The sequence below is a fragment of the Argiope bruennichi genome, chromosome X1 (assembly GCF_947563725.1).
Source record: "Argiope bruennichi chromosome X1, qqArgBrue1.1, whole genome shotgun sequence".
Lineage (NCBI taxonomy): Eukaryota > Metazoa > Arthropoda > Arachnida > Araneae > Araneidae > Argiope > Argiope bruennichi.
In genome coordinates, this window is record NC_079162.1 from 110942174 (window position 1) to 110954192 (window position 12019).

The following is a 12019-nucleotide window of genomic DNA, read 5'->3' on the forward strand; positions in this document are numbered from 1 at the left end:
ACAGGACATAATCATCTTCTAATGCAACTCGCCATTTCTAGGACGGACTAGTATATTTATATCCTAATACCATTAAATTGAATTACATTTTACTATTATAGCATTGCATATAAATAATGTTCATTTCAAAAGTATTTTAACCTGTTTAGAAGCTTTGCATCAAAATAGTAATTTAAAAACTTTGCACTGCGAGATGTAGTTGGGTACATAGTTATTAACTGAATGCAAGAATTCTTACTATTACTTCAAAAGATCAAAACTGTATAACTTGATATTTTCAGAAAAATATCAAGTAATACGTAATCCTTTATGAAGTCACAAATATCAAGTCACAAAATATCAAGTCATTCGTAATCCTTTATGAAGTCACAAATATCAAGTCACAAAATATCAAGTAATTCGTAATCCTTTATGAAGTCACAAACATCAAGTCACAAAATATCAAGTCATTCGTAATCCTTTATGAAGTCACAAATATCAAATCATTCGTAATCCTTTATGAAGTCACAATTAGTATTATTTTACGAATTGTGACTTCTTAAAATTCATATTATTTTAACCACTTAACTGTTTTATTTTCTGTACTATCCAATAAGATGACACCTTCTATTTCGGGAATATTTTCTTATTTTGATTCAAAGGGAAATCCATTGAATACTTGTCTTATTTATGTATTCCAAGTAATTTTAATATTGATTTATAATCGTTATGAATGGCTTATTTTTTGCTTACAACAATCAAAATTCGATAAATCAATGCACGTATGGCACTCGGACAAAACATTTAAATGGTTAAAGTTTTATATTCTCTAGGATAAGAAGATCACTTCGAAAGATGTGAGGGTAAAGCATGAAAATTAAATCACATGTCCTGAATCGACTTAATCAAATTATTTCATTGCGTAGATAATTTCTAGAATTCAACATATACACGCCATACCATGATTAAGAAAGATATGTACGCTTGAACCTATCAATGTTCGAAGTAATTTAATATTGAATTATAATCATTATGAATGGTTTATTTTTTGCCTAAAGCTATCAAAATTTGATAAATCGATGCACATATGGCACTCGGAAAAAACAGTTAAGTGGTGTTAACTGTCGAAATCAAGAAACGTGAAACTGCCGCATCGTCTAGAAAGATGCACAATAGATGATATCCGAGTGCAAACATGGAGATTATCAAATGAATATTTAACTTCTTTATGTACAATAACTAACTGAATAGGTTGGCTAATATAAAAGACATTAAAAGAAAACGAAAATGACTGATTTATCCTCACAAAAAAATTTAGTCTTTTATACGGACGGAAACTAAAGAGATTCAAATAGAATATTTCATCTTATTAGAAGGAAAATAAAATTCGTGCCTGATGTTGAAATGGCATGAGAGATAAGAGGAGAAACTTCTAATGCTTTTTCATGATCGGATGACAAAACTGACAACTAAACTGGCAGTCTCTCTCAAACCTACATCCCATTCATTACCACCACCGAATTAAACTTGCATCCCGATAATTCGGAGAAAATGAGATTCAAAACCGAAATTATGATCAGAACCGCTTTGACCTGGTGATAAGATCTCCATTCAAGATACGGAAGATACCAGATTCCAAACCTAATTCCACCAAATGATACCGCCGTGTTAAAAGTGATCCCAGATGTCGTTTGTAAACTTTATTTCACTATTCATTTTATTATACTATAACCTCCTTCTCTGTACCCCAGACTACCACTTTTCGACGATCCTGTCTCTCTAAGGGGCGGGACGCGGTAGGATGAGCTCATTTCCAGTATTCTTCGTCATTGTTTGACCTTGATTTCCACCCATTAGACTCTCTCTCTCTCTCTCTCTCTCTCTCTCTCTCTCTCTCTCTCATGTGCGAGTGTCATGTCGTTTCTGAACATACCATTTTACTTTAACTCAAAACCGCGCATTGATTGCTTATGGCGAATTCAAATTTAAAAAAAAAAACACTTTCAGGAGTGGCACGAAGAACATTTTAAACAATATCACAAAATGTGATCGGGATAATATATCGTTGCTAATCTCAAAAAATTCAAAACGAATAAAAAATTAAGGGCTTTAAAAAAATATTATTTGTAAAAAAAGAAAATTATTAAATTCTAAGGGCAAAAATCTTCCATGTATTCATCATTATTTAATGTATAGGCCCCTTACAGTAAATAAAAGTTGCGTTAAAGTATTTTATTCTGCATTAGTATCTTTTTCCTACAATATTATGAGTTATTCGCAATTTTTAAACCTCCTTAGTCTGTATATAATCCGAATTCACCATATTGTTAAATGTAAACATTTTCTTCTTTCGCCCATACTTTGATGAAATCAACGCATCCTAACGCATGCGCAAAAACACGAAGAGTTTTCGAATCCGAAAATGAACAATAGATTTGTTGTACAAAATAAAGTAATTTTTAAATTGAAAGTGGAGATTTTCCCACTGCTTATTGTAAAAGATTTAATTAAAAGAAAATTATGCACCATATAAAAAGTACAGCACATAGGTGTACAAATACAATTTGTAAATTTGTATGTACACATATGTGTACACATAAAAATTTACAAATTGCACAAAAAGAATAACAATGTATAACATAAGGGAATGGCAATGAATAAAAATGTAATAAACAGTAATACAATGTACAATGAATGAATCTGAATAACAATACGAGAAGCGCATATAGCTCTAAATAGCGAGGCCTTTCAACACTTAAAATCCGCACTTTTGTTGTTGAAAGTGTGCCATTAATTGCATCTTTCATATTCACGAAACTGCGATACTGTGCTTTTGTAAATTTGTATTCCACTAAATGTTATATTTCCAAACTGTATAATCGTTTCTTATATTTAACCTGTTAACTGGGTATGACGAAATATGTTGTTGTTGTTTATAATAGCACTTGCCATGCACAAGCTCTCTGACGAAGTCAGCGATTTTAAGCCAAGGGAGCGTCTCTTGTTTTTTAGTAGCGCCAACTAGGGCCAAGAGTACGTCTTAGCTATTCACACATCTCATTCGCTTGCACAACCCCTTTTTACAGGGGGGCACATTCACACATCTCACAGATAGAATGACGAAATATTTCAATGCGAAACGATTTAAATATAGGTTGATTTCCCGGTTAAGAGGTTAATTCACTGATTTCACCCATCGATTCACTGGTTCTGAATCGATGGACCCTTTGTGTTTGCGATTTTATATAAAATTTGTTCTGTCATCTTGACCTACCCCTAAATATTACAGTGACTTTTTAGGATATTCTATATAACAGCCTGGTGAGCTTAAATTTGACCTCAAAGTTCTTCTGCTAGTGTTTCATGGAAGTTGGAGATGGGGCTGGTGGCTCTAATGTCGTTTTTGTCATCTGAACACGGTTCAAAATTAAGAGCTCCAAAATAGCCCTCGTTTTCATTCAAAATACAGAAAAATTATAATGAAATTAAATTGATGCTTAGTCTCGAAATATCTTTGATCTTGAAGATTACTCTCGAGTATGAAATTTCTCGTCTGCAGTTTGTGGCCCATATTTCTACAGAATCGTGTATCACATCTTTTCTTGTCAATTTGAAGCACCCGAAATGATTAATTATGGAAGATAATTTTTCACTCATGAAGCATGTAGTGGGAAGAAAAAGAAAATAATCGAATGAAAATTTTAATTTTAAGCTTTTACGTGTGAAGTATTTTACGAGATTTGACAAATTAATTGCATGGGTAACTCTCTCCGGATTTTTCGATTGGATTGGAATCGATTGGATTGGAAACGAGCTGATAATCTCACAAAGCACCTTAATGGATGACTTAATTACAATTAATTCGCTTCAAAATATTCTTTGTTGAGACTTAATCGATATTCATTAAAACCATTCGTTTATAAAATGAATCATGTTTGATTGCTTAGTTAATTGCCTAGGCATCATTTTTTTTTTTTTGCATACAAAAAGCAATATTTTTTTTCACAAATATCAGTATAAAAAAAATAATTTCCCATCATATCGTTTTCCAATGCTTTTTCTTGCATTTCATTATTTGTATTTGAAAAACTGCAATTCAATATTAGAATACACATTCTATTACTTAATTCAAGTTTTTTTTTCCATACTCCATGGTTTAATAGCTTCTGGAATAACAGAGGATGTTATTTATGTCTCATAATTAAAAAAAAATTATGCTATAAATAATCAAAGAATTTTTTATCTTGTATAATAATAAGGTATTAGACTATAATAATAAAAGCAAAAAAAGGTTTTAAAAGCATGCTTTTATCAGTATGTTAAAAATATAATATTCTTAAATCAAAAATATATACAGTGGGCCACAAAATTGAGTATACACCTTAGAAACTTAGAGACTTTTTGCAATTACAAATTAAATATTGCTTTAAGATGATTGAAATTTTTACCTTATATACTTTAGTCTATGCTTTACCGTACTATGCTAATAAAATTGTTACGTTTATTTATTTTTTATGAAAAAAAATAAAAGATCCGAGACGAGAGGAAAAACAACACCACAAAAATAAGTATACACCTTTATTAATTTCCTTTTAACGTACAAATTAATACTTTGTTGCATAACCTTTTGCTTGAATTACAGCTTGTAATCTTCTGGGCATAGATTCTACTGGTGTTTTAGTGGTTTCAACAGAAGTTTCAGCCCATTCTTCTCTCAGAACCTCCTTGAGAACTTCCTTGCTTGCGATTTCGCGCTCTTGTACAGCTTTCTCTAATTGCGACCACAAATTTTCGATGACGTTTAGGTCTGGAGACTGGGCTGGAGTGTGTAATTGCTTCCTGCAATGGTACAGCAAGTATAACTGCACAATCTCCGCTGTATGCTTGGGGTCGTTGTCCTGCTGGAATATGAAGCTTGACCCAAGCCCCAACTTACTGGCACTTTTTTTCAAGTTATCATTTAAAATCCCCAAATATACATGTTTGTCCATAATACCATCAATAAAAGCAAGCTCTCCAACTCCTCCAGCCGACATACAACCCCAAACGAGGACAGATCCACCTCCGAACTTGACTGTCTTAATGGTGTTTTTAGGTGCCAGTGCTTTCCCAGCTTCTCTCCATGTTTTAAATCGTCCATCGCTTCCGTAAAGATTAAACTTACTTTCATCAGAAAGTATTACAGTTTTCCAGAAAGAAATAGGCTTTAAACGATGTTCTTTGGCGAAAATCACTCTTTTGTGTATTCACATACTTGATGAGTGGCTTTCGTATTGGTGAACGGCCATGAAACCCATATTGGTGAAGGGTACGTCGAATTGTTTCATCTGAGATCTTTTTCCCGATTGTAGAGGACATCGATAAAGCTAGTTTAGAGGCACTCGCTCTCGGATCTTTCTTTACTGAGTGAATTATCTTCCTCTTAGCTGTAGTACTGAGCGTTTCTTTACGTCCTCTTCCAGGAATATTGGCCACAGATCCAGTTTTTTTATACTTCTGTACTATTTTTTGGACACAACCATGAGTTACACCAATGAACGAATCGATTTCTCGAAGAGATTTGCCCTCTTTCGACCATTTTACAACCAATAAACGTTCAGATTCAGTAGTTTCTCTACTAGAGCTCATTTTACGATTTTTAATGAGAAAAAATACTATTTAAAAGCGTTGAAGTGCAATAGCACGTGTTATAAGCAGCAGCTACTCCTGAAACTCTTTAAAGAAAATTTGAAACTAAAAAAAGTGGTGGCAAAATTTACAAATATAAGAAGTGTATACTCAATTTTGTGGCATGGTTTTCTATCTTCTCATCGAATTGCTTAACTTTTTTCGTAATAAATAAGTTAACTATAGAATTGTGTTATTATAGGATGGTAAAGCAGAGGTTAAAGTATTTAGAATAAAAAAAATATCTATTTTAAATCAATATTTAATTTGTAATTGGAAGAAGTCTAAAAGTTTTAGAGGTGTATACTCAATTTTGTGGCTCACTGTACGTTGGAAATATTTCATAATTATGTGAGATCCTATTACAATACTGTAATAAACTCGGCCACTTTAATTACATTTGTAAAATATTTTTATTTTAATAAATGTTGAAGATTTTTTTTATATATATATTCTTTGAAGCTTATATATAGTATTGTTTTCAGTGCGTCAGACGTCTACCATTTTGTTATTGGCGTTTATATTTCCGTTTAAAAAATATTTTCTTGGTATACTAATGATTCCATGTTTTCGAAAACTACGTTATTTTTATTATTATAATCTTTAACATCTAATATATAAAAATGAATGTTTGTTCGTATTTTATGCGCTGCCGTACCATTCATCCGATTGCAATAAAATATTGCTTGCACTTGTGTAAAGGTTATAGATATAGTACAATTATTATGTCTAAAGTAAAAAAAAAATCATAGAATAAATATTATTTATACTTCTCTTTTGTATATCATTCAATTTCTATAAATGAATTCATTGTTAATAAGAAAATAAATATTCTTTCTACCTTTCCTAATTAAACAAGATAGCTATTTCAAATTTCAAACGACATTTCCAAAATTATTTCTTCTGCAGTAGCAACGCACCGGGTACCAGCTGATAGTTAATAATTCATTATTATTAACTTTATGGAATCTTAAAATCAATTTTTGTCAACCTCTTTACAAAATGGCACTGCTCATATTGAAACAAAATTTAATTAAATTCTATCATTTGACCGTTAATTAAATTCTAAGAAATTAAAACAATGTATTGCCATCGGTAACACACAACTGTAGAAAATATGAGATTTCTAATACGTCAAGAAATGAGTCAAAAATCAATTACGAAAATATCTCTTTACAACCATATAGAAAGCCAATTTAAGTAAAAATAAATAAATAAAGTGGGAAAAATATTATTTACTCACAATGTGATCATTTCATTCACTTTTTAAATCTAATATAAATCCTTGAAAATATCAGGTTTAAAATCGCTTTTCTTTTTGGAAAAACGATTTGCTACTCAGGCTCATGGATAAAGCATTTAACATTGATAAATAAATAGTAATTGGTAATTGGAAAACAGGAAAATAATATGGATTTCACGAGACGTGAACCAGGATCATTTATGGGTAAATGAATATTTAAGTTGAAGGAGTTTCACAACTACTGTTGCAAATTCTACATTAATTATGATTTAGCCAAAAGCTATTTTTAACAAAACTGAAATAAATTCATAAAATTTTCAAGAATTAGTCTCGAAAAGGATTGGGTAAAAGTGCAGTTGTTTTTTAAAGAGAGAATGCAGACGATATTTTAAAACGCATACTGACAATTAAAAATTGCAAAAGAATAAATATTTTCTGTTCGTATTCACTTCAAAAAAAAGAAGAAAATAACTTTTAACTATAAGCTTAACTTTATTTAATAAACTTTTAATTATAATGAAGAACAAAATTAAAATCTTTAATCGATATTTTTTTAATATTTTTAATTTAACATTTTTCATAATATAGTTGTAGTTTATGCATAACTCAACCATTGCAAAAAGAAGTAAACAAAACAGCATTAGGGTTTCTAGATGAGCGTTCCGATGGGTTGCCATATTGGCGACAAACTCGGGGGCACACTATTCTTCACTTTATCCAAGGATTGAATAATATTTTGGAGGAATATGAAATACTTCCTTTCCAGTTAAGAATGATGAATCATTCAAAAGTTACATTAACAAATAATTTTTGTCGCTTTAATTTCTATAAACTTTTGTTTATCACAAATTCTTTCGTCAAATGGCGATTGGTGTAAAATGAAGCAAAGTGTCCTTTGTAAATGGATCTTCCCAAACTGTTATGAGGCAAATGACCTTATCAAAGCACCCCTAATTGTGGATCCCTGTTCTAAATTCATCAATGAAATAACAATGTTGTTATCCCTGTGTTAATTGGGATTGTTCTTTTGTCTACGTTGTTGTAAAATACAATGGATCTATGTCAATTGGGAGAATCTTTCAGGACTGCTCGCTATACAGAGCATTGAAGAAAGGATCTATGTTCGGTCTTGAAAAATGCATAATAGAGGATAACACCCTTCCGCTGAAGCCATATGTGAAGAAGCCGTATAAACATAATCCACAGAGCACTGGGGAAAAGAAATGTCCATTATAAGTTATGCCGGGCCAGGGGGTGGATGGCCGAAATGCTTTTGACATTTTGGTTAGCTGTTTCAGAAATTTGACAACGAAAAAGTGAATGCCAAACTACAGATAAAATTATAAAAATTTCTTCTGCTCTGCGCAACTGTTTAAGTAAGACTCCATCAAAAGTTTGTTTTCTTCAGAGGTTTATCCGAAGAAAAGGAAGTAATTGGTGAGGTTATTCTTAGTCGATGGAGATAAAAAAAAAATAACTGAATTGTAATGCATTCAAGATATTTTTGGTCACAGTCTTAAAGAAACAAAGCTTGAAAAACTATACGGGAATTACTCAACTCGTATTTTAACCCTTTGTACTCGAATGGTGACTCCCCATTCAAAACGGTGCATCATTTTGACCTTTTATTTATTTATTTAATTTTGATTGTTAAAAATACCTGCAGAGTAGTAAGAAGATGCAAATAAATTAAACGGCTGAATTCAACTTAAAACAATTATATTTATTTTTCGGAACAAATAACCAAGTCTTTGCGAATAATTATGCATCGAATTACTTTTCCAATTGCAAAGGGTTCATTACTGAGATACTGTCCAATGGCAGCTCATGAAAATTCTTTAACTGAATACATTAAGTAAAAACTTTATTATTATTGTTTTAATTTTTTGTATTATTGTTCAATGCTATTTTATTTTGACAAAAATTATTTCTTGTATTTTTTATGTGTGGCACAGTGATAATCAAGATAATTTTGTTTTCATTATAATTTATAGATGTTATTATGTTCTCGTTATTTTACACTTGTAAACATTAATCCATATAATTAACTCCATAAGATGGGTGCACAAAATGTATTATTTCTTATGGGAGTAATATATATATCTCGATTATCAGTTATTTCATTTTTCAAGAATTTTTTAGCAAGTAAACTTTATTAAAATAGATGAATGTTTGCAAATTGTTATACAAGTTTTTTTTTTTTTAATGTCTTACATTCGAATTTTTTTGAAGCCGGAATTATAAAAAAAAAACTTTCGTAATAATCTTTTGTTCAAAAATAATAATTATTATTTTTGAAATTGGGGGAACAAATATAATTTATATAAATTTCTATCAATTCCAAACAGAATGTTCGCTTTTGTACGTCTGTGATTATAGAAGCATTATATTTCAACAAATTTTTCTACTTATAAATACTTTTGCGTGTTTCACAGTTCTATCTTTTGTGTGTGAATGAATAATTTAGGTGGTTACCATGATTTTAGCAGTGCGTTTCATTAAAAAGTCAATTCTCTTATTTTTAGAGAAAAATATTAATAATAACTTCTTAATTTTTTTCATGTTGTAACAAAACATAAAATTTTAAAACGATGCATAAATAATAAAAGTATGTCATAAATTGCAATAAATATTTCATAACTGAATATTTACTCGTGAATACTCAATTGGGTTGTAAATAATGTTAAATAAGCACCAAGATTAAGATACTTAAATTTTTTTTAGAAAAATTATTGAACAATCGTTAAGTTATTTAAAAAGTTTTTCAGAAATTTTTACAATATAATAAAATATCAAAAAAAGATTACCTTTGAGTTCCCGGCAATACTTCGAGAGTAAATCGATGCAAAAAAATAAACTTGAAAACAGATGATATTTCGACTTCAAAATCTGGCTAATTAGAAGTATATATCAGTTCAATTTCGCCCATAAATTAGGGACTTGCGAGATAAAGCAAAAAAGAAACAATGGAATGTAACGACTTTGGGCACGAAAATGAAATTTCAGCTATCTTCAGATTTTACCGTTTGATTTTGTCTGTCGTTAATGAGTTAAAGATAATTCAGTGCAAGCAAAGCGCAACACACTATTTAACATAATCCAAAAATTTCAATTTTTTTTCACTTTTATTAATTTACATGGATGACATAGTTAGGCATTCATAGTTTAAGAACCAAAAAACTCACAAGATGGCGACCAAAGAAGGCTAATAACTGATAGATATCAATCGATTATAATTATTATAGATATCAATCGATTATTTTCATAATATCGATTATGAAAAAAATTCAAAAAATAATATAAGATGAAAATTCAAAATTTATTTGAAAATTCACAAAATGAATTCTTTTTATAGGTATCAGCTCCTGCTGATTTTTCCCTTCCCATTTTAATAAATCTTTTAAATAGTTTTAGATATTTTTATAACATTTTTTAATAAATAGGAAGACAGTTTTGTTGTTGCTATAAATATTTATTCAAGGACTTTCCTTCATTATCAATAACTTAAATAGAGAGATTTTGCTTCATTTTTTAGTGTCGAGTGGGTTAATTTTCATTTTCTTTTATAAAAATTTTCTTTATACCCACTCAATTTATCAATGGGTTTAATTTAATTTAGTTATATTAACGTCCCGTTAAAAAGCAACAATAGGGCTATTTTGGGACGGGCCTCGTCATTTTGAACCGCAGTCAGATGACGAGGACGACACCTGAGCTGGCATCCCCCTCTCCACATCACATCGGCGGGAGGACGTTTGGCCCTGACGGATTTAGCGTGCAACAGACTTTATCAATGGGAGAATTTCATTAAGAATAAAGGTTAGAATTTATAAAAGCTATGCGCAAGAAGTAGGTATCGCCGGAAAAACGGATAATTAACTAAAAATGCCATTAATTAATTTGTAAAGGATAAAGTATTTAAAAAGGATAAATCGTGAAAAGTTTCCATTGCCAGTAATTTGTTTCCAGTGTTTTGAATATTTAAATTTAGTTGTGTAGTACAAATTCACTATTTTCAATTTTCAATTTTATTTTGAAATTTTGAAACATTGATTCAACTTCCTTAATGTGTAGAAATGAATACCAACGAAATTATTATATTTGTATTTGTATGTCACAAAAAATTTTATAAAATAATAATTCTTAGTTTATTATTAAATTTTTCAAATCTGTATGCGATTAATACTGTATTCTTCTTGAACCCAAATAAGCAATACGGGCCTGAGAAGGAGCTAAAAATTGTATCCTGCAGATAAAAAGTATATATACATATATATGACGTAACAACTTCTCTTGCATATAACCGGTGTAGACAAACAATTAAACTTATGAAGGTTTTGATTTCACTTTTTTTGGAGCACAGTTACAAATAAAGTAAACAAATGCTATAAACTGCAAAAAATGGGAAAGTATTTTTTTTTTTCCTCTGCCTTAATCTTAATCAAAGAACTGCCTATCTAATTACCCAAGACCTTACCAGTGCTCATTTAAATCACCTATCCCAATTACTCCTCGTGACTCTACTTAATTCTTTGTCCTATAATTTATCCCAACTCTTAATTATATGAAGATCTTATTGGAGACATTCATCGTTGTTTCAATTTATATCGGAATTTAACTGAGATCTTCTTAAGTTTACGAGTGACCAAGACATTCTGTAATCATAACTAATAAGGTTAGAGGGCTGTTAAATTGACATTAGGTACCCTAATACATTGCTGTCGAGTTTTCTCGTATTTTGCTCCCCTCCAACTGTTATGGACGAATTACAAGATTACTCGTGTTTTCTGTGCACCGTCCTTTGGTGATCTGATGTAACTACTTGAACTGTTTTAGTGTTTGCTTCAATAACCAATGTTTTAAGGTGTACGTACACACTAGAAGATTTTTTTTTTAAATTTTAACTTTAAAAATCCAGTTTTTTTACAGTAGGTCATTAATATATGTTTAAACTCATTTCAGTGAGAAAAAACCATATTACATTAATTATTAATTAATTAATTAATATTTAATGAGCTTATTAGTCTATTTTTTGAAACATGATATCTTAAATTCTAATTTGTACAGACACACAATTCTAGTTGGAAATAATGCCTAATATTAGTCTTCATGTTGTCTGCCTCAATCAAG